This window comes from Bubalus kerabau, chromosome 3 (assembly GCF_029407905.1).
Source record: "Bubalus kerabau isolate K-KA32 ecotype Philippines breed swamp buffalo chromosome 3, PCC_UOA_SB_1v2, whole genome shotgun sequence".
Classification (NCBI taxonomy): Eukaryota; Metazoa; Chordata; class Mammalia; order Artiodactyla; family Bovidae; genus Bubalus; species Bubalus kerabau.
In genome coordinates this window covers 72,273,141-72,297,286 of record NC_073626.1, presented here as the reverse complement: position 1 = coordinate 72,297,286, position 24,146 = coordinate 72,273,141, and the positions used below count along the sequence as shown (strand labels likewise).

Below are 24,146 nucleotides of genomic sequence, written 5' to 3'. Positions count from 1 at the left end.
CATTTGTTGTTATTGCAAATATGTTCACTGTGTTTATGATTTATACTTCTATATTTCAAAAACAAATTTAGACTACTAAAATAAAATACATCATCAAATATAACAAAGCAACTAATGAAAATGAAAGGACTTGAGAAATTATCAATTTACACTTTTCTTTTTGAAACTCGTTTCCTCAAAGAACTGTGACTTTCACATCTTACTCATCTCAGTATGATCAGGACTAGCACAGTACTTGGGTTATGAAGGCTCTCAGGAAACGTGTGTTGAATGAAAGGAAGAATGAAAATAACAACCGGAAAAAAATTAAAAGGAGTGAAAAGTACGGGAAGAGAGAACAGAAAAGTGGGGAGGGAGGTGAGAGAGGGGAGGAAGATTTTAAACTTTTTGTTTTCAGTTTCATTGTGGGTCTAATGTCACTTGATTAGAGAAAGTGCATCAGAGTCCCTAAGACCTGGAGGCAGGGGAAAGGGGAATTCTAGAGGACCACATACCAGAAGGCACCACAATCCTCCTGCTGGGACCTCCTACATCTCCCCTGAAGACAGCTGTGTAAATAACTACAGACAGGACAAGCTGAGGAGTCTCAACCTGTCCACCTCTTGGTCTTTCTTTGAAATGACTGCTTTGTACATTGAATTCTCAAGGGTTTTCAAAGCCAGAAAAGAGAGAAAGGAGGGTGCCATTCTCAATTCCTCCCCCTGACACCAACCATCACCTCCAAATATGATCATTCACTGTTGAATTTTGTTTCCGAGTGCCTATCACACCTCTTTCAATTCTAATCTCAGGTCTCTGATGTTAAAACAGGACATAATATCCTGAAAACTTTACTGAATCTCCAAATTTATAAGTACTTCTCAAGTAGGTATTAATAGATTCTCCCATAACATATAACTGAAATTTTTAAGTGCCCCTATCGGAATCTTGTGGCTTAGCTGGTAAAGAATCCGCCTGCAATGTGGGAGACCTGGGTTCGATCCCTGGGTTGGGAAGATCCGCTGGAGAAGGGAAAGTCTACCCACTCCAGTATTCTGGCCTGGAGAATTCCATGGACTGTAAAGTCCATGGGGTCACAAAGAGTCAGGCACGACTAAATGACTTTCACTTCCACTTTCATCAGAGTCTTAATAATAAATGCAGGATTAAGGTCCATTTCTAAGCTCTTAGCATTAATTCAAGTACCAAAATAAAGTGTATTCTACATTTCCATTTTATCATTATTGTGATAACACTACTACCAAGTCCATCCTGAATCTGTGTACGTGATGGGGAATGCCATCCTCACTAAGATGCATGCAATGCTTTCTCATTAGTTTTCTGATTCATATCAGATCTATCCAAAAAGCAAAAATCAAAAAGTTCCCTAACAAATTGTGTTGTAAAGAGCTTGGGAAACAAACACTCTCATCCTTTGTGAATACAAATTCATACAAACACTTTGGAAGACAATTAGGCAATTTTATCAAAAATTTAAAAACATATATACCTATAGACAGCAATTCCACTATGGGAAGTTATTTTACAGATATATTTGCATGTCTGTGAAATAATTTATATACTAGAACACATGCTAGCCAAAAATTATAAACAAACTAAATAGTCATCATTAAGGAACTGTGATAGGAGAAGACAATGGCACCCCACTCCAGTACTCTTGCCTGGAAAATCCCATGGATGGAGGAACCTGGAAGGCTGCAGTCCATGGGGTCACTAAGAGTCCGACATGACTGAGCGACTTCACTTTCACTTTTCACTTTCATGCGTTGGAGAAGGAAATGGCAACCCACTCCAGTATTCTTGCCTGGAGAATCCCAGGGATGGGGGAGCCTGGTGGGCTGCCGTCTCTGGGGTCGCACAGAGTCGGACATGACTGAAGCGACTTAGCAGCAGCAGCAGCAGCAAGGAACTGTGATACAGTTCATTGTATATGTCAGTTTGCCTGGGCCATAGTGCCCAGGTATTTAGTTAAACATTATTCTGGATGTTTCTTTGATCATGTTTTTTGATAAGATTAACATTAAATCAGTGGACTTTGAAAAAGCAGATTGTCCTTCATAATGTGGGTAAGCCTCATCCAATCACTAAAGACATGAATGTAACAAAAGACTACCTCATATGGGAAGGAATTTTATTAGTAGATGGCTTTTGGACTTGAAATTCAGCTGCATAGCAGCCCTGATCGCCAGCCTGATGGCCTTTGAAAGTGAACTACAGCATCAACTCTTACCTGCGTCTCCAACTATTTAATCTGAGTTTCAATCGTATCAGTATGTGTTATGGTATGCAATATTTTTAATATTCTGCATTTGAAACAGTATTATAATCATTTTAATTTTTCAATTGGTATATACATTAGCTGCATTATAAATATATGACACAAATGCATTTTCTATGAAACTTACATATTTGTAATTTAAAGTTTGAGTCATTAAAATGCAAACAACATTTACATTATATGCTTTCACAAATTCTTAATGTGTTTATTTCACTTCTCTAATTATTGTTAATGCAAGATTACTTTTAGCCCTTTTATGTTTGAAAAATGCTTAATAGACTTCTGAATGGTAACTATAGTCAACAATGCTGTATCATGTATTTGAAAGTTGCCAAGAGAATGGATCTTAAAAGTTCTCATTCACACAAAAATTGTAACTGTGTGAGATGATAGATGTGTTAACTAACCTTATTGTGGCAATCATTTACATATATATATATGAAATTGTCACATCACACACCTTAAATTTACACACTGTTATATGTCTAATATATCTCAATAAAGCTAACTGAGGGGTAGGCGGGGGAGAACTTTTAAGATTTTCATCCCAGTTCCAGTAATACTTGCTAGAGACAAATGTCACAGTGAAATCCATCAAAACATGCTGCCATGTTCTTCACACACACAAATGATACCTGTCATCATTCCATAGCTGTGTTACTGTAATTCAGTCAAATTGGTTGTGAATCATGAATGTTCTATTTTTTAGTCTAATTTGAACAGTTAATGAAATTTAATCTAATGAAAAATAATTCATTCTGAAAAAGGCATTCCCAATCATCTCTCACACACCCAAAGTAACTTTTTTAAAGTCTTCTCCAATGTATACTTCTAAAGGCAAAGATGATATTTTTATATTTAAAATCATGAATATATGGTCAATTCAACATAATTACTATTATTGTAAAAGCCTTCTGTTTGGGATAAAAAGATAAGAGATAGCTTAGTTAGGCACAAAAATTTCTTTTAAACTATCCAAAGAAAATGAAAGTAATTGAAATATCTGAGTATTCTGTTAGTGAGTAAGGCATTTGGTACCCAGTATGAAAGTGAAAGAGGAGAGTGAAAAAGTTGGCTTAGAGCTCAACATTCAGAAAACGAAGATCATGGCATCCGGTCCCATCACTTCATGGCAAATAGATGGGGAAACAGTGGAAACAGTGGCAGACTTTATTTTTCTGGGCTCCAAAATCACTGCAGATGGTGATTGCAGCCAAGAAATTAAAAGATGCTTACTCCTTGGAGGGAAAGTTATGACCAACGTAGCATATTAAAAAGCAGAGACATTACTTTGTCAACAAAGGTCTGTCTAGTCAAGGCTATGGTTTTTCCAGTGGTCATGTACGGATGTGAGAGTTGGACTATAAAGAAAGCTGAGCACCGAAGAATTGATGCTTTTGAACTGTGGTGTTGGAGAAGACTCTGGAGAGTCCCTTGGACTGCAAGAAGATCCAACCAGTCCATTCTAGAGGAGATCAGTCCTGGGTGTTCGTTGGACGGACTGATGTTGAAGCTGAAACTCCAATCCTTTGGCCACCTGATTCAAAGAGCTGACTCATTTGAAAAGACCCTGATGCTGGGAAAGATGGAGGGCAGGAGGAGAAGGGGACGACAAAGGATGAGATGGTTGGATGGCATCACCGACTCAATGTACATGGGTTTGGGTGAACTCCGGGAGTTGGTGATGGACAGGGAGGCCTGGCGTGCTGCGGTTCATGGGGTCGCAGAGTTGGACACAACTAAGCAACTGAACTGAACTGAACTGAATCTACAATAAACCATGTGATGTATATTTTAAAATTGTTGACCTCATACATGGATTCTAGCATACAAATATCCAGCATTCTTCATATAACAGCATGTACCAGAAGCCCTTAATACACATATGCCCAGATAAATTAATGTCCCCTTCTTAGACAGCTCATCTGGATAATTTTATGTGCCAAAAAAGAAAAGAAGTTACAGGAGGGGGAGGCAGGAAGATGTAAGGGGTAACACTGCATTTTATTTTTTATCGAGATTTGAGACACCATTATTTCATTTTAAATACTGCTGAAGAAAATAATATACCTAGCACTATTAGCATTTTTGCTAGCTTCTTATTAAGCATTGTTTAGTAACCACAGTACTATTTGTTATGGTCCCAGTTTGTGAGAGGAGATTAGCAACAGCTACTAATGTTAAGAACTAATATATCTCATCCTCCTTTGGTTACTTTGGTTAGGTAGACATTTATTTATTGCTTACCCAGCATTCATTCCTCCTTCTCCTTTCAAACAGCATTTATTTTCTTTTGGGAAAATTACCCCTTCTGTTTGAATGGGATTTACCTCAACCCTAACCCCAGGTCTTTGGACCTGCTGCTGCTGCTGCTAAGTTGCTTCAGTCGTGTCTGACTCTGTGCGACCCCAGAGACGGCAGCCACCAGGCTTCCCCGTCCCTGGGATTCTCCAGGCAAGAACACTGGAGTGGGTTGCCATTTCCTCCTCCTCTTTGGACCTGACTGGCCCATAACTCCATCCTTTGGCCACTTTGATTGGTTTAGGAAGAATGGTTTATATATTCATTGCTGTATACTAACTTTGTAACTAACAACTTTATTGTATTCTCTTACAGTTTTTGTAAGATTTCCTTGGATTTTCCAAATATGCAATCACATCATTTTTCCAATTTTGGGGGGGTTTCAAATATACAATCATATCATTTGTAAATTATAATAATTATACCCATTTTATCCCCTTTTTTCTAACTGTATTAGCTAGTACCTCAAAAAAGTGTTAAATGTTTAGTTTTAACTTCTAGAACATCCTTGACTTGTTCCTGACTTTAACAAGGATGTTTCCAATATTTATGCATTCAGCATAGTGCTAGTTTTTAGAGTTTAGGTATGAGTATCTTATCATGTCAAGCAAGTTTTCTCCTAATCCTATGTGGTTGGGAGGTTTATTTTCTTAAACCAATGATAAATACTGAACATTATCAAATATCTTAATAGCATATATAAAATTATTTTCTCATTAGATCTATTGATATAATAAATTATTCTACATTAAATTTCCTAATATCGCATTATCCTTATATTTTTTAGATTAAATTTTACTTTGTCTGGTATATTGTAGTCTCAGTGTGATACTGAATTCTTCTTACAATTTTTTAAAGGAATTTTACAGTCATAGTCATAAGTGAATTTGGTTTGCACTTTTTTTTAAACACTGTTATTAGGGTTCATTAAAATAATTTAAGGGGTTTTCTTCTTTTAATATGCTCTGAAACACTTTAAATAACATTAGAATTATCTGTTTCCCTATGCATTTCATGTGAAACTTCTGGGCCTGATGTTTTTCATCAAGAGAAAGGAAAACAGATTAGGTTTTACACAACATTTTCCTTCTGTGATAGATCTATTCAGATTTTCTATCTCTTCTGGAGTCAATTTGGGGCAATTATATTTACCTCATTATAGTACACCTAAATAATACCATAAATAAGGTATTGTTAAAACAAAGCCTATAGCTGTTTTCAAGTGTCTGTTTATTTCTGCATCCCTGTGTCCAACTTTATATTCACAGTTACAATTATCTATGACAGGATTAAGCACAGTCTCATGATTCTTTTTATTTCCTTAGCCTAAGTGATTATTTCTCCCTTTTTGTTTCTTATTCTGTGTATTTGTGCTTTCTACATTTCTTTGTTGTTGTGATTATTTAAGTTTATGCTATATTGTTAGGGTGTTTTTCTTAAAAAGTAGTTTTGTATGTATTTATTAGTTTCACTACTTTTAAATTTTCTAAGTTATTGATTTCTGTTTTATCTCCATTAATTTTTTTCTCTTTCCTTAAGACTAATTTGTGATTTACTTTATAACTTATTAACTCATATATATTTATTCTTTCCTTTTTACTAGAAGTCTTATAAGATACCTCTGTGCAGTACTTTACCTGTAACTCGTTGGTTCTAGTTTTCATTGTCCTTATTTCCTATATAGTCTCCAATTTTAGTTTGAATTTCATGTATCACCCAAGAGTTGAGAGTGCTTTTCAAGTTTCTAGGTAATAATGGTAGAAACTTGATGTAATCTGCTTTTGCTATTAATTTCTACTCTTAGTGTATTGTGATTGGAGAATATTGTTCACATTTTTCCTTTCCACAATTTGTAGAAATTTTCTTTATGGCTTTATCCATGGTCAATTTTTATAAATTCCCTTTGGAAACTTGAAAATATATTCTCTGTTTTAACAATAAGGACATTCTTGTGTACTATATTATTTATTAAATTTTACTTATTTTTTGTCTTCATGATCTATTGTGGGCTGAAGTGATTAATTTCCCTTCATTGATGCATTTCTATTTCTTATTGCATCACCTTGGATTTTTGCTTTATGAATGTTAATGCTATTTTATTTAATAATAGATATAAATTATTCATATTTTCTAGTGAATTGTACTCTTGAATGCTATAAAGAGCCCTACTTTTTTCTTTTAATAGATTTTCCCCTGAATCCAACCTTGTCTGGTATAAGATCACAATCTCTGCTTTCTTTTTCTTTATATTTGCCCAATTTACTTTGGCTCATCTTTTTTTTTTAACCCTTACTGAATTACTTTGTTTTAGGTATCTCTTAAATTCAGCACTGAATTCACTTTGTGATACAAACAAAATATATGTTTTTTAAAACAGGTGAGTTTAACCCATGTATATTCACTGACTGGATAGACATTTGGTTTCAGTTTTTTCATGTTATTTTGTAATTGTTTTATATTTTTAAGATGATGTAACTAGTAGTCAGTATTCTTTGATTTTTTTTCCTTGTGTATTTCTTATGCTAAATAGAAAGTCGATATTGCTCTAGTTGTTCTCTTCTCAATTACAACTTTATAGGATGCCCCAATCCTCTATTTATCAGACATATCTACTATTTTCCTACTGTAAGCATTGATTAAATTAATATTTTCTCTTCCACCTCCTACTCCTTTTCTACTGCATATTTTAAAAATTTTATTTATAATTGACTTTCAGCTATTAAAAATAAGGAAATTAACATATTTATGTACAATTTACTTTCTTCCCCCTTGCCCCTTGTAACCCTTATTAGTTTTTCACTTTTGCATTGTCAGGCATATAAGCTTTACATTTTGTTCTGTCACCCTGATCCCTGCACTGTTTTATTCTTAGATAAAGACATCCATTGCCCCCCGCCAACCCTCTGTAGCAGTTTCTCAGGTCATCCCTTGTTTAACCTGTCATCAGATTGAATCATTAAGTAGGGCTCAAGGGAACAATATGCATGCTCGAAACTTGGCTTTATATTTTTACACTTGAGCAACAATAGGGTAGCATCTTTGGCTTACATCTTTTTTCCTTAAAGATTTTCTAGCATTTATATTGCTATGGAGAAGTCTGTAGCTAGCTCAATTTATTTTTTACTGATCTTTGAAATTCAGCAGCTTCAATAGGCTATGTTTGGGTGAGTTTCTCCTTGAACATATTGGATCCTTTCAAGATATAGTTTCAAGTATTATTTTATTTTAGGGAAAATTTCCATTATTATATCTTTAATTACTATTTAATTACTTTTGTTTGTTTTCCTCACACGTCAGTGACACATTTGGCTCTCCTTTGCTTGCCTTTTATATCTGCCATTACACTCTTTTTAAAAGTTTTTATTGAAGTATAGTTGATTTACAATGTTGTGTTAGTTTCTGCTGCACAGCAAAGTTAGTCAGTCAGACATATACATATAGCCACACTTTTTTTAGATTGCTTTTCCAGGTAGGTCATTACAGAGTATTGAATAGAGTTCCTTGTGCTATACAGTTGATCTACCATTACTTTCTAATCCTTTAAAAATTTTTTTTCATTTCCATTTCATGTTGCTTACATCCTCATTTCCGTCCAATTTGTCCCTCTCTGTATTTTCACCAGGATCTACTGGCCCACGTAGTCTTCACCTTTTGCTTTCACAATGGATACTTTTTTTTCCCCACTCTTCCATGTACCCTATCAGTTCACATCTCATTTTCCCCTGTTGTGTTAATATCTGTTTCATGAGCTCTTCTATCTTTGCTTTATGGTTGTCACTTATAGAGGAGATTCATTTATTCTTTTCTTAAGATTCACAGTAAAATGCTTGATCATGATTTTCAGCAGCTCTGTGGAAAATTTTTCTGGTAAGTGTGCTTTATTAACCCTCTTTTTTTTTTCTTTGTGTAGTATCTATGTATGGATACTATGAATATTCCTTCTTGACTACTTATCTCTGCAACAGCTTAATTTTTCCTATGCCACTATTTGCAAGAGGTTCATGTAGTAGAAAGAGTGGGGCCAGTCATAGGCTAGCTTAAATGTCTTTATAACCTTAATTTTGTGTAATTTTGTTTAACTTTTGCTTTTGCTCAGCCAGAGGACTCAGGCAGCGGATTTTCACCATGCATTTTCCTGCTGTGCCATAGAGACAGACTGCTTCCTGTAAATATAGCTTGTCACAATATTTCCTTGTTTAGATCCTCTTGCACTGCTACTCATAACCAAACAGATCCTTGTACTTCCGTGACCAACATGTGTACTTTGTCTTTCCTATTATAAACAAGGATTTTCAATTTGGGAAATGAAGATGTACCTGTCACCTTTAAGAGATGTGCTCTGCCGCCTGTAAGACTTAAATTCATAGACCTTCTCTCTGCTTTCTCTAAGTGCACCCCGCCTGATCTCCGCTGCTTTGGGAGAACTACTCCTCCCTTTTTCGTGTGTGGTTTTGGATTTCAGCTATTTGCTTAGTATAATGGGAAATATGGCTGGTGAGTTTTTTCTAGCTTTCCTTTTTTCTCCTTCCTTTTCCTCTTTCTCTTTTCTTTTCTTCCTCTCTCCTTTCTTCCCTTCTTCCTTCCTTCCTTTTTTCTTTTCTCCTTTCTTTCTTTCTTCTTGTTGCTTTTGCATGATTTCCAGTGAGAGAAGAGAGAAATGGCAACCTCACATTGACTTCTTATATGTATTTTGAAGGTAGAAACAGGATTTGATGATTAATTAGATATGAGAAGTGAGGTTTCTAACTTGAGCAATTAAGTGGAACGTGGTGTCATTCACCAACAAGGAAAACCCTAGAGGTTTGATAGGACAAAAATCATTGAGCTTAGTCTTACACATGTTAAACTTGAAATGCCTGTGAAACATTAAATGGAAAGGTTTCAGTAAGAACTTAGAGAATAGATTTAGACTGGAGGAATTACCTAGAGAAGAGAAGCACCTGGGGCCCTGGATGAAAGCTCAGAGAACCCCAACATTTAGAAGTTGGTAGACAAGGAAACCATGAGAAAGTTGAGAAAAGTGCAGTTAAAAGGTCCAGTAAGGGCTTGATAAAAAGGTATGCATTGGATTTCACCACATGGAAGTCACTAAGAACAACCTATGTTATTTAGTAAGAGCAGTTTGGATGGACTGATGGGCTGAAGCCAGACTGAAGAGTACTGTGGAGGGAACAGGAAGTGAAGAGGTGGAGAAATTTTGCTATGAAAGTTAATAGAGAAATGTACAGTAGCTGGAGAGATGATGATAAGATCAAGGGAAGCTTTTTAGAATGGACATTAGGGCATGTTTTTATATTGTTGGAAATGATCCCAGGGAGAAGGAGTGGTTGATAATTTGGGAGATAGAGTGGGTAAGTCAAGGAGCAAAGTCCTTGAGGTTTCTAGAGCAGCTGGGATCCAGAGAACATGTTTTGGCATTGATGGGGGTCGGGGGGTAGGAATCCACATTTGTTGAAAGCTGAAGATGGAAAGCACGAAGCTTCTGTTCAATGATGTCTATATTCTCGACAAAGACTGTTGTAAGATTGTCAGCGGAAAGTTTGGCAGTGGCATGAGGTAGCAGATTTGAGCAGGGAGAAGAAAGCATGAAATCGTATTTTAAACAGCCACAGAAAGAAAGCTATCAGGAAAGTAGCGTGATGGCTGTGTTGTATAAAGAACACTTTTGAGGACTAAGATTCCAAAGATAAAGTGAGACCAATGTGTCATTTTCTTCATCAGTGTTTAGCTGCTCAGATGCAGGACAAGAGAAAACAGGGTAGTTTGGTTCTTACAAGGTTGGAATTTAGCCCATCAGAAAAAGCAGTGCAGAAATGGAAGTTACCAGTATTTTACTGGAGAATTATCATTGTGTTCCCTGGAATCAGACTGGACAAAAAGAGACGTGAAGAGCAGGGGGGCACTAATGAATAGTGAGAAAGTGGTGGGGTGGATGGAAATGGTAGCTTGTGTTGGCTGTCCTCCACCAGCAATTAGGCACACATTTGTTGTTTTCTTCTCTTAAACTCTGCTTATCTCCCTTTGACAGCTAGGCTGCTATAAACTAAACTTTGTACAATATTTTCACTTCACTGTAGGCCGAGAATGGGCTTCCCTTGTAGCTTAGTCGGTAAAGAATCTGCCTGCAATGCAGGAGGCCTGGGTTCGATTCCTGGGTTGGGAAGATTCCCTGGAGAAGGAAATGGCCTAAAATAGTTCTGTTGAATTCTACCTATAACTGAGGAAGGAAGTCATATGAACATTCAAAATACATTATAAACCTTGCTACATCATGGAGTGGGGGTGGCTTCAAAATTAATTGTGTACATGTATGTCCGGTATTCTTGCCTGGAAAATCCCCATGGACAGAGTAGCCTGGTGGGCTACAGTCTATGGGGTCGCAAAGAGTGGGACACAACTGAGAGACAAAGCACAGCACAGCATGTGTCTATGTATATGGGCTTCCCTGGTGGCTCAGCAGTAAAGAATGCTCCTGTAATGCAGGAGACGCAGGAGATGCAGTTCGATCCCTGGGTCTGGAAGATCTCCTGGAGGAGGGCATGGCAACCCACTCCAGTATTCTTGCCTGGCGAATTCCATGAGAGGAGTCTGGCTGGTTATAGTCCATGGGGTCACAAAGAGTTGGACACAACTAAAGTGACTGAGCACACACACACGTCTATGTATAATTTTTCATTTCATTATTTAAGAAAAGAATATACATTCTTCTGCTTCTCACACGTAATCAAATTCTGGGTCCTTCATCAAGAGCGGTCTAGTTCTGGAGCAGACCTGTGCCTGATCATCCCGTAGCAACAGGCTTATCAAATACACAGGAGATGAATGGTTTGTAGTTGTTTAGTTGCCAAGTCATGTCTGACTCTTGGGAACCCCATGGACTGTAGCCTGCTAGACTTCTGTCCAGGGGATTTCCCAAGCAAGAATACTGGAGTGGGTTTCCATTTCCTTTTCCAGGGGATCTTCCTGACCCAGGGATCAAACCTGGGTCTCCTGCATTACATGCATATTCTTTACTACTGAGCCAGCAGGGAAGCCCAGATAAATGGTTTAAGAGCAACCAAAATATGACTAGTGATAGCTGGTCCTCAAAAGAATCGATTTCTCAGACAGAAACCTTGAGAAAGATAAATGAATTAATTAAAACTTATATACCTGAACCATACAACATAGATAATATATATTTAAAGGTAATGTGAATGAAAAGAAAATAATTCGAGGCAGGTAGCAAATGGCAACCCACTCCAGTATTCTTGCCTGGAGAATCCCGGGGACGGGGAAGCCTGGTGGGCTGCCATCTATGGGGTTGCACAGAGTCGGACACGACTGAAGCGACTTAGCACCAGCAGCAGCAACATCAAATGCAGGTCTATATGCTTTCTAAAATTTCTTTATATTTTCTATTTACTTTTTCTTTCCTTTAGTTTTCATAAAGAAAATCCTTCATCTGATTTTCTACCATCCTGAACACTCTCTGATATCACATGTCATTTTTTTCACTTTATACTACTTTATTAAATAATTAAGCAAAATAATTTGTAGCCAACTATAAAAGGCATGTACTGGGGTTCTGATATTAATGTATCGAGTCCCTTCTCCTAAAGAACTGGCTAGATCTCTTAGTCAGATATGACTACTAAGACAGTAATATCTTTTTTGGTCTAGTCTCTATTTTCTGGTTCTGCCAATTCTCTCTTTTCCATTGCCCCTAAATTGGTCTGCACTGGACTCCACTTCCGACATCAGGATATGTATTATTGCTCCCCATTTATGCACCTTAAAATTCACTTCAGCGTAGATATTTTTTTTTCTTATTCATCAGTGGTGCTTCCTTCCAAAATGTTCCAAAATATCCTGAAACTTGTCAGATAGTAAACAAACAAACACAAAAAGCTAAGCTTCCTTCCTTTTCCATCTGTGAAGCCTGCAGTTTTTAATCTTACTCCTGAGTGTTTTGTGTTCTGCCTAAGACTGTGGTCCCAGGCAAAACATTTTAAATTCTATTCCTTTTTAGTGGTAAGAATACCTTCTGGATCACCATTGTCCTATAGAACTTGCTCTCATGGTGAAAATGATCCATTCTGTGCTGTTCAATAGAGTAGCTATAAGGCACATGTGGCTATTGAACATTACAAGATGGCTGATACAACTGTGGAATTCAATTGTAATTTTTTATTTAATTTTAATTAATGTCGATAAAAATTTAAATAACTGAGTGTGACTAGTGCATACTATATTGATAAGTGCAGTTCTAAATTGTATTCCATTTTACAAGTCTGTCCCAATTGGTCAAAAAAGGGAGGGTTATAACACTTGCCAACAAAGGTCCGTCTAGTCAAGGCTATGGTTTTTCCAGTGGTCATGTACGGATGTGAGAGTTGGACTGTGAAGAAAGCTGAGCGCAGAAGAATTTATGGTTTTGAATTGTGGTGTTGGAGAAGACTCTTGAGAGTCCCTTGGATTGCAAGGAGATACAACCAGTACATCCTTAGTCCTGAGTGTTCATTGAAAGGACTGATGCTGAAGCTGAAACTCCAATACTCTGGCCACCTCATGCGAAGAGTTGACTCATTGGAAAAGACCCTGATGCTGGAAAGGATTGTGGGCAGGAGGAGAAGGAGACGACAGAGGATGAGATGGCTGGGTGGTATCACTGACTCTATGGACATGAGTTTGAGTGAACCCCAGGAGTTGGTGATGGACAGGGAGGCCTGGCGTGCTGCGATCCATGGGGTTGCAAAGAGTCAGACATGACTGAGCGACTAAACTGAACTGAACTGAACTGGTAACACTTTCTTCATAATAATATTAAATGTCTTCCCTGGCTGCAGTGATTGAGAGAATTCCCTTTTCTTCTATTTTAAGGCAACACTCATTTGGGCTACACTGTTTCTGCTAATGCTCACACATTGTTCTGTGGTCAGTGTATCCTCCTGAGAGCTGATGATGGATGAGTTCATTGCCCTGCTATTGGGGAAGGGAAAAGGGTCTCTTCTGAGTTCTTCCTCTGCAGAGAAAGCTGAGCACTGAAGTTTATCTATTAATAAATCAACAAAAGCCTCAGTTTTTCAAGAAACTTTTCTTTCCAGCTGAAATCAGGGCCTCTGTGAGGGAATCCAGAGGAATCTATGAATATACTTCTGTGTATGTGATGCTCATCCACAGGACAGAAACAAATGGATAATTAAATTGTTCCTGGTGAGCTGGGAAGGTCAAATGGTGGCAGAACTCCCACCCCTACCCTCTACCGCAGTCAAGAGAGGCAGGAAGTCTTTGCAGAAAGCTACCTGGAAAATGATAAGCTATGGTGTTAAAATATAGTTCATTAATTCAGAACCACAAACCTTATCCTAGAAGTAAGGCCATATTTAAGTTATTCATAATTTTGTCTAGTTGTTTCCATTTACTTTCCCCTTACTCTCTAGTGAAGATAGTTTGGAAATGTCAGTGGGTGACAGCCCTGCTGAATGGAACCAAAGAAGAGACTGTTGTATTGGGGCCAGAATTCCTGGGAGTCAGGTGTGGATAAGTCAAGGGAATCCAAATGAGAACACCCCAGGAGCTGGTGATGGACAGGGAGACCTGGCGTGCTGCAGTCCATGGGGTCGCAAGGAGTCGGACACGACAGAGCGACTGAACTGAACTAGAGAAGTATCCCTGTGAGACAGACCCAGGTCCTCTCCCCAGTCTTGACTCTTAGTTCTCAGCCTCTTCAATAAAAGCCTGAGCAGTAGGGTATATTGTTTCACTCATCTACATACTTAGTCTTCAGATGTCAAGGCTCCTGTCCCTAAAGGGAAATTGTTCTCCATCTGTTTAGTTTGTGACTTAGGTTTTGAAAAAAGAAATCTAAATCTTATGAATTATTTCTAATTTCCTCTCTGTAAATGTTGATTTCCTCTATGTTAATGAATTTGACTACCACTGCTTATTAATATCTCCAAACCAATATAAAACAATAGTTTTTGTTTTGGAAGTTAAGACATATATACTGACTTGATTATTTTTATAATCTTATGATTATGCAATAGAGCTTAATAATAAAGTAAGAAGATTGTGAGGTTTCATATCTATGAGGAACTGATTGGATGGGGTTTTCTTGCCAGGAAATGCTTAACGGTTAAACAGTAAATATATGTACAGTTCAGAAGTGTCCTTGTGTTAGCTGAGGGAGCCGTAGCTCTGGACCTCGTACTTTAGAGGTCCTTTGTGATCCTCCTTCAGCCACATGCTCCCCTTGAGACAAGGGATGTGCAGGACCCAGCTGGCACGCCCACCAGAGCCTTTGCCCCTCTTCTACACCACATTCTGGATTATCAGGACCCTGGTGCCAAGGAGCAGCTGCTTGAGAAAAGTAAGGACAGAGCTTAGATGTGGGGGCTGGATTGTCCTCCTGCGGGAGCATGAAGGCCCTCTCAGAATGGGTGAGAGCTGGAAGCAGGGAGAGAAGAGGAGCAGGACACGGGTGCCAGCCTGGGTGTACCTTCATGCACTGCCAAGTCATCTGGTTAGAACTACAAGGAATTTGAAAATTCTGAATACCTTCCAGGTAGTCACAACAAAACAGTTGTCAAGGTAGACCAGAAAATATTTCACTAAGCTGTTTGATTTACAACCTTTGATTATTTCTATTAATACATACGGCATCAGGCCTCCATTTGTATACCTTCTCAGGTCTCTAGGACAGTGTACGTCGCCCAGGGAATGGAAAGATGCTCAAGGCCAAGAACAGAGTTCTAGAGCTTCCATTAATCAATGTGACAGTGGGCAAGTCACAATCTCTCAGTGCCTCAGTTTCCTGTTATGTCAAATCAAAATCTTACCTGCGTATTTCACAAAGTGGCCGTGTAATGAGAAAATGAAATGTTATATCTGAATAATGCCACGTAATCTGTGTAGCACTACATACTGCTACTGCTTTTGGTATTGCCCTTATACCTAACACTACTACACAGCTCTTTTTTCCTGTATTGTATATCAGATAAGACGTACTTACATCTCATGAGCTAGTTTGATATTATGGTAAAATCTTAAGAATCTTACCAATGTAAACCTATCTTGACACCAGCTTTGACAGAATAAGCCAAGGGCAGATAATGCTTTTGATGACCATTTAATCTAGTGTTTCCCACTACTTTCAGGGCAAAGACTCAGTATTGTTGTAAAAGCAAGCAAACAAAAAGTCGTGGGCTAATTAGTATACTATTCATTGAGAAGAAAACCATCATAACTAAAACCTATATGATCTTAGTCATACTTTTAAATGAATTCTATTTTATTAACCACAAGAGCATCCACATACATACATATTATGTATGAGGTTGTGATTCTGTTTAGGGACAATACCTTCTGTGCATACAGATTCTCAGGCTGTGCACCCGTGAGTCCAAGGCCTCCGAGTGGTTGAAGATAGAGGGAACAAGGCAAGTCCAGCTGAACGTAGCAAGAACACAGGAAGCACTGGGTGGAGATTACGATCACTTTCAAATCTAGCGGGGATCAGCAAAAGTTTCATGAAAATCATGACATTGTGATTCATCTCCAAGGAAGATTTTTGGAAAACAGAGATAACCCAAGTAATATTTGCCTAGAGCCTTCTATATAGGAAGCTCTTGTAAAATGTTACTGTAATAATCCTTACAACAACCTTACTAGGTTTGGGAAATATTTTTATAAAAAAAAAGAACCCGAGACTTAGAGGCTCAGAAACATGTTCAAAGTCAAAAAGCTAGGAAAGATTGGGCTTAGAATCCCAGCCTTTCTGACTTTTCTTTCCAGTTTACTATTTGTTTTTGTTTTTTTTGCTCAATTTTCAGTTGTTATCTTACTACTTTTCTGACTTTTGGGAGAGGCATACCGATGTACCATCTACAGTATTTGTTATCTACTATGTTTTAAATAGACTTTCTTTTAAAAATATTCTTAAATGAATGCATTTTATGAACAAACTTCATATCACAAGCTACAAACAGAATATAACTCTAAAATTAAGTGTAGTGCAAATCAACAAACATAAAATGTCATTAAATTCTGGAACCGTCCTACCAGGATCAAAGGCTCTGGGCCTGGGGTCTGCTTGCTCTTTGTTAAAATCGGACATTTTCAAGTGTTACAGGGAGATATTAAAAACATAAAAGCACCAAACTGAGTCTTGCTCCTTGAGGCAAATCCTCCCAAAAAAAGAGAGAGAGAAAAAAGCAATACTAACTCTGTAATTCAATTGCTTTAAAATACATGTCTGGGCACTGCCTAAATTATCTCATCACACTTTTGGCACATGCCCTATTCTTTGTAATAGAAGAAAATCTAGAGATAAACACTGAGAAATGACCCTCTCAGAGAACTGGAAGGATACCAAGTGCCTCAGTTTAGCAGCATCCATCACTATGCTAATTATCCTTAGGGAACTTTCAACTTCCTTAGCATCTGTGTCCATCAGGAAAGTTGAGTTAGTTCCCTTTGCCCCTCTGGAGAGGAAGGAGCCCTCAAATAATAACAGGGACACTTTTATTAGGATCGAGTCCTCCCAAAGGACCTGTGGGCTGAGAAAGTATGTTCTGGGTCTGAGTTCAATTACAGGAAAGTCTTGTTTTTCAAATTAGACCCTCGGCTATGAAGCAAAGTGGATTCCCTTTTGCTGATTTTATTCAACAATTTTGGAGGGAGACTTCATTTTAAATTTTTGTGCTCCTAACGGGTCTGTTGTGTTTATGCCTGACAGTCTGTTTTGAGTGTCTGTGTTTGTGTGTGTGTTTTATGAAAGCCCAGCGAGTGGAGCACTGCTGTGCTGCTGGGCAGGAAGTGGTAAGAGCACTGGTAATGGTCACTCTCAAGCATTAAGATCTTAGCCAGTGATCAGCAGGCCCAAACATCCGGAGACAGCAGGACCCCATGTTTCCTCCCACAGCCTCACCAACAAGTAAAGAGTACAATGGAAATAAGTCAATCATAACTCATGCACTTATCAGTAAGTACAACCCAATCCATCAAAATATCCAGTCAGCTCTACCTTTAAAATGCAGATTAAATTCAACCCCTTCTTACCTTCTGGCCTGATCCACTTTATCATTCACTTGAATGATGGCACAGCTTCCCCCCTGCTTACAACCTTGCCCCCTAGCACCTATTCTTGACACAGCAGCCAGAGCAGCTCTTAAAACAAGTCAAATCATTTCACTCCACTGCATACACCTGTGATTGGCACCCATCTCACTCAGAATAAAACCAAAGTGCTCACAGTGGCCTACAGACCCTCTAGGATTCAGGCCCCGTTACCTCTCTCTCCTCATACTCCCACGCTCATTCTGTTCTAGGCACTCTGGCCTCCTTGTCCTTTCTGGAACATACCAGGCATGCCCACTCCCAAGGTTTTGTAGTGGCTGGTCTCTTTGAATGGAATAGGAACCTCCCATGCCCATACATCTGCGAGACTAACTTCCTCATCCCCTTCAAGTCTTTCTTCAAATGCCATCTACTCAATGAGACTTAGATTGACCACTTTCTTTAATATAATAAGTCACTTACATATGAATGAATCTCCTTCCAGGAGTGTGTTCCTAAGTCCAATAAAGTTAGTCTAGGTACCCAATTAACACAGTCAGCTACATAGTACTGTAGTGTAATAGGCTTATAATACTTTCCACACAAATAATACATAAAAAAACAAACACAAAAAATAAGGAAAACATTTTTTATCCTACAGTACCGCACTTTGAAAAGTACAGTAGTACAGTGTAACAGCTGGCATACAAGGGCTGTCATCAAGGAAATGTGAAAGAAGTTACAGACTGGAGAAGGGAGAGGAAGTAGGAGATAACAGAGCTAAAGGACTTCAGCAGTAGGAGACAGGGCAAGCTGCAGTTTCACTCATGCCTGACGCAGATGGCATGGTTCTGGTACTTGCTGGATTCAATTCTACGTACCCTCTTGGGGGAAAAAAATGATTCAGTGATGTCTTGGTAGTAGCACGTTTGCATGTTTGAAAATTCTCAACGTGAGGATTTCTATGTGAGGAGCTTACTGTACAGCAACTTGGCTACCCACCTCCATCTGTCTTAATGTGCTCATATCACTTGATGGCTTCCTAACACATCATGCGATTTACTAATCTATTTGCTCTATAGTTGATTGTCTGTCTCCCTCCTCTAGACTTCCCTGGTGGCTCAGACGGTAAAGCGTCTGCCTACAATGTGGGAGACCCGGGTTCAATCCCTGGGTTGGGAAGATCCCCTGGAGAAGGAAATGGCAACCCACTCCAGTACTCTTGCCTGGAAAATCCCATGGAGGGAGGATCCTGGTAGGCTCCTCTGGAATGTAAGCTGTATGAGGGCAGGCTCTATGTTTTGCTCACTCAAGCACCGAAAATAATGGCTAACAAACAGCAGACACTCAATAAATACTTATTAAATTAAATAAACGAAGTCAGTACCAAAACCAACTCAACCCCTACAACTTATAATCTCAACAAAATCCAATTCTCAATCCTTTTTAGGCATCTGATAAGCACTCCGAATGAATGGGTCACTCTGAAGTGGAGATAGTATTCTGTGGTCTGGATCAGCAAGTCATCTGAGCAGATCACAACAATGTGGGGAAGGAGGGTATGGAACTAAATGGAGTTTGGGATATGGGGGTTAAGCTTCTGAATTTGTCAGATGTTTACACAGCAGTTCTTTTTGTTAATTGAAGTATAGTTGATATACAATAATATATGTTACAGATGGACAATATAATGATTCAAAATTTTTAAAGGTTATACTGCATTTGTAATTATTATAAAATATTCATTATATTCCACATAGGAGTTGTTGATAGCAATATTCTTACTAATAAAGTTTCAACAATGCATTGATTTTTATGCAGCATTGTAGAAATTGAAGGTGTGGGCAAGTGTATGCACATATTCAAAAGCAGCACCAAATCTGACAGACAAATAAACAAACTTCAGGTAAGGATAGATCAAAGCCCCTCACCCTAGAAGCACTAGATAACATTGGACCCTTTCTGCAAGAATTCATTATTTCAAAGAGTTTGCCTTTTGATTTTCTCACTATGTTCTTTTTGTATTGTAAAATGGTAAATTCGTGAAAAAACAAAACAAAACAAAAAAACTCCTTACTCTACAAAGAGTAAATTACAAAGGGATTGCTCATCTTTATGCTCAACTTTATACATGGATAGAATGCTTCCATAGCTGGGGAAAGATACGAGTCACAATTTTCTAACTGAGATTTGATTTATTGTTTTCCATTCAAGGAACCAAAATGATGTTTTAACAAAGGTAAAATGAGCCATTGTTCATTTTGATAATGGGGGAGTGATTCACTAAATTAGGTTAATTTAGTATAAAAGTAGTGAATAATTTAGCAATACTAAAAATATTTTCAAGGCTGAACACTCTTAACGAACAAACACTAAGCAAATTATAAATATTAGCGTCGCTTATATAGGACACGGCTAGAGTATCTCCCCAGCTTCTCTTGGCCTCACATCTCTCCGGGTCTCCGAGATATGCCTCAACTGCTTCAACTGCCCACCCCTCCACAGTGACTCATGGAGCAGAGCAGCCACGGGTTTAAGCCCTCAACAATATGGTTCGATCAGGGAAGCAGAAGCCCTCTGAGAATGTTGGGAGGAGGTGGGTAATTAAGAGACTGAAAAGTGGTTGTTGAAAGATCAGAGACCAGCCCTGACATAAGCAAAGGAGTCTGAGTTTGTAGGGAAATCTAGAAGCTAGGCACATTCAGCTGCTGTGGCAGGACCACATGGACAACCAGTACAGATATCTGTGGAAAAGTGGTGGGGTCTTTGTGATTCCCACCTCTGAGTCTCTGCCAAGAGTCCATTAGCCTGACTGTGGTCACAGTTGTTTGGCCAAGGAGACACAGGACAGAAAACAGTGAGAACAAGAACTTTCTTACATCTAGACGTTTGTCTTTTGCCACATCTAACCAATTACAACCTTCAGAGTTGAATGGCTGCTGCTTCACTTCTGTTTAAATGAAACTCAAACCTCAGGCAACTTCAGCTTTCTCCACCCAGACAAACACAAACCTACAAGGGGATTCTGGAAAACAGTTTCCAGAATAACCAATTTACCTATAGAACACTCCTGCAGAAATACCATACCATGGCTGCAGAGGATGGGGTTTGTTTCTTTTTACCAAATGGATCAGATGACTCAACTTGGAAGCTGGGAGGATTAACCACCAGCCGGATAACTTTTGACCAGTGGGGGAAAGGAATTGGGAGGGAGCTTGCAGGTAAATTTCTTTTTTGGTCCTTGCTTTAACAGACAGCTTCCACACGTTTTCTATACAGCCTGCTTTGGCCACCTGATGGGAAGAACTGACCCCCTGGGAAAGACCCTGATGCTGGGAAAGATTGAAGGCAGGAAGAGAAGGGGATGACAGAGGATGAGATGGTTGGGTGGCATTATCGACTCGATGGACACGAGTTTGAGGAAGCTCCAGGAGCTGGTGACAGACAGGGAGTCCTGGTATGCTGCAGTCCATGGAGTTGCAAAGAGTTGGACATGACTGAGCAACTGAACTGAACTGAAGTATTCATAGACACATCACATGGCCAAGGAACTGGCTGCGTCTCCTCAGGGTCATGAAGCACAGACCAGGTTGGCAATACACCTCCGTGCATTTGCTCCCTTCTTCCTTGCTGCACATGTTTTTTTCCTCACTCTTGATACTGGGATTGCATCTTTCACTGAAGCCCTAGCTTTTCAGTATGCCTAAGAAATCCCAGCTAAAATTATACACGTGGAAAAATTGCAATGAAAATAAAGTGTGAGAGTGATATGAAAAGAATTGATGGTGGGGGCTATGATTCCAGTTTATTTCCATATCCTGAAATTATGGCATTAATAGTAGTATTTAAGAATATCTTTATCTTCTTTCATTGAAAAAGTCTATGAACAAGTATTTCTGAGACAAACTGAAGGACTGAATCAGGAGGCAGAGATCCTTTTTGCCAACATATGACTTGTGACCTAATCTCTCAACAAGAGTACACTTAATGAAAACATTGCTTTCTGGCAACTTCTGAGCAGTAACCCTGTCATAGCTCAGAAAGCAGTGAAAAGCCTATTATTCATATTCACATATATATGCCAGTCTAAGTGCTCAAAATATTGGGATACACAGACTGGAAAACCTGCCTTTATATTATTCCATGTCAGCTCTCTTCATTTCACCCATATCCCCAAATGGATGGGTATGGTGCCCTCACAGCTTATTTGATCATTAATCAATAAGACACGTAGGAGACTTGCCCCCTAATATTTAAAACCTACTTTTAAATAATAAAACAAGAAATTCCCTGACAGTTCAGTGGTTAGGACTCTGCATTTTCACTGCCGAGGGTCCAGGAACTAAGATCCCACAAGCTGCGCAGCTGCCAATAACTAAATAAATAAAATAATACAACAGAGATACTATGGAATAAATTGAAAGCATACAAGTGTGCTTAAGGTAAAACATGAGATTTAGGGTGTGATAGTCCCTTTACCCTAATAGTTCTCTGCTACTAGAGGTTCCCTTAAAATATTTGAGCATTTCTTTAGGTTAACTACTCCGTGTGTGCCCTCTCATCTCCTTCACACTTGTATTTTCTTATATGTGGGATTTACCTTTTTTTCTCAAGAGAGAGAGAGAACCGTTTCAGTCGAGTTTCTATCAATAAAATCCAGACGAAAGGGGTGAAAATGTGGTGATGGTCAAGTGAAGGTCAGCACCCCAGTTGTCCCCTTGAGGAGAATTTCTTCATAGGAAAGGAGTTAAGGTGAAACTGACACGTCACTGGGTCCAGCATCTATTATTTTTTGATAGGAGGATATGAGAATGATGTTAGGGTGAAAGTTGCTAAACCAAAAAGTGAGATTGGAGAGTCAAGAGAAATTGTGCGAGAATGAGTATATATGATTATGTTTCATAGCAAAACAAGGTTTTGTTTTGTTTTAATCAGCACAGAGAACGGTGAAATGCCATCAGTAGCAATATCTTAAATTTTTAAAGGCATCGCTACCCTCCTTCATCCAGTCTGAACCCCAGAGAGCCCACAAAGCACTCCAGCACTGCATCTGTAGTAGCTCCTGTGAGAATCCGTGTTCTCGGGATTTTTTTCTCCTGAAGATGGTGATGACAGAAATGTCTTGAGATACTTAACGATATTTCCTCAGTCATCCATCTACAGAAGAAATCACCCTGTCCTTCCTAGCATATTTGCCTTTAGGTTAACCAGGCCTGGCACAGGCCGGGAACGGTTTAAGAGCAGAATGTAAAAGGGTGGGAAGGGTCCTAGTGAGGTGTTTTTTCCGGGCCTGAGAACTTTTTGCTCGCGAGTGTCAGGGACGGCTGGGAGCAGGCAAACGCAGTCCTATCTGTTTACTGATCACCTGAATGAAGCCCCGAGACGGGGGCTGGGCATCGTCCCCGGGGAGGTGACCGGGCTGCTGTTCTCTTCCGAATCCGCTCTCCCACGGTGTTCGAACGGCTGCTCTCCGGGCCCCGAGCGCTGGGACCATCTGGGCCAACCCGTGCGAGCCAGGGCTGGTCCACCTCCGCTGGCTGGAGCTAGGGCGAACTGGGTCGTTTCTACAGCGTTCAGGCCCGGGTTTGCCGGGTCAGGGGCTCCACGGCTGTGGTCTCTGGACAGCAGGGGTGTTCCCACCGGGGCCGGCCGGGGGTGAGCCCAGGCAGTGAGACCCCTGCGCGTCCCGAGGCTCGGCGCGCCCAGCCCGCGGCTCTCCCGGAGGCTCGGAGAAGGTGTCCAGCAGGTCCGGCGAGCAGCGGTTCCACTCCAGCTCCGCCAGCCAGCGGGAGCCGGGGGCGGGGAGCCGGGAGCACCGCCCCGCCAGCGCGCCCCGCCCGTGGGAGAGGAGGGGCTGCGGCGCCGCGGACCACTGGAGGCGCAGCGCCGCCGCCGCCGCCGCTGCTGTGGGTGCCGGAGACCGCGGCTCCACGCAGGCGGCGCCCGCGCCTCGGCTCCCCGGCCGGCCCGCGCGCCCGTCCGCCGGGGCCGTCTCCCGCCTCCCGTCGCTGCCACCGCACCATCGGCTGCACCGCTCGTCTTCCCGGTAGGTGTCTTAGCTGCGGAGGGGACACCCGGAGCCGCACGACGGTGCCCGCACCGCGGCCCGGGGGCATTGTGCGCGGCCGGAGGGCCGAGGACCCTCAGGGACGCGCAGCCGGGCAGTCCCGCTTTGGGCCCCCGAGGCGTCGTAGCCTTCCGGGGGTTCCCCTGGCTGGAGAGCAGGAGGTGGCGGTGACAATCCCGCCCCGCGGCCGTGGTGGGAGGGGGCGTCTGGGTCATGGTCCCCGCTCCCCGCCCTCCCCTCCCCCTCGTGGTGGGGAATTCCGGGCGCCCGGCTCTCCCGCCCGCATCCCGCCGCGCTCCCCGCGCCCCGGCTGCTGGGTTGGAAGCTGGGGCAGGGACAGGGACTGATGTAATTGTCGGCGGAGAACCGAACCCGCGCGCCCGCGCCCGCTCCAGCTAACGCCTACGCCGCACCTTTCTGGGAAGCTGGGGAGCCGAGAGGAGCGGCTGGGAAGTTGTGCAT

The 24,146-nt window shown here is 40.5% G+C and overlaps 1 protein-coding gene and 1 long non-coding RNA gene across 6 annotated transcripts in view; one reads left to right on the top strand and one right to left on the bottom strand.

The window, feature by feature from the left end:
- Window positions 1-17,746, bottom strand: part of LOC129646226 (uncharacterized) — a 59,757-nt gene extending 42,011 nt beyond the window's left edge. Inside the window, exons 1-2 of the long non-coding RNA XR_008711779.1 lie at window positions 17,621-17,746; window positions 15,923-16,065 (exon numbers count right to left, since the gene is read on the bottom strand). This is a non-coding gene — a long non-coding RNA (uncharacterized LOC129646226). The remainder of the gene's footprint in view (window positions 1-15,922; window positions 16,066-17,620) is intronic.
- A 5,759-nt stretch (window positions 17,747-23,505) lies between these two features.
- Window positions 23,506-24,146, top strand: part of OSBPL6 (oxysterol binding protein like 6) — a 221,237-nt gene continuing 220,596 nt past the window's right edge. For all 5 annotated transcript variants that reach the window (XM_055572108.1, XM_055572107.1, XM_055572105.1 and 2 more), the window contains exon 1: window positions 23,506-23,663. The gene's annotated coding sequence lies outside the window, so the exon portion shown is untranslated. The remainder of the gene's footprint in view (window positions 23,664-24,146) is intronic.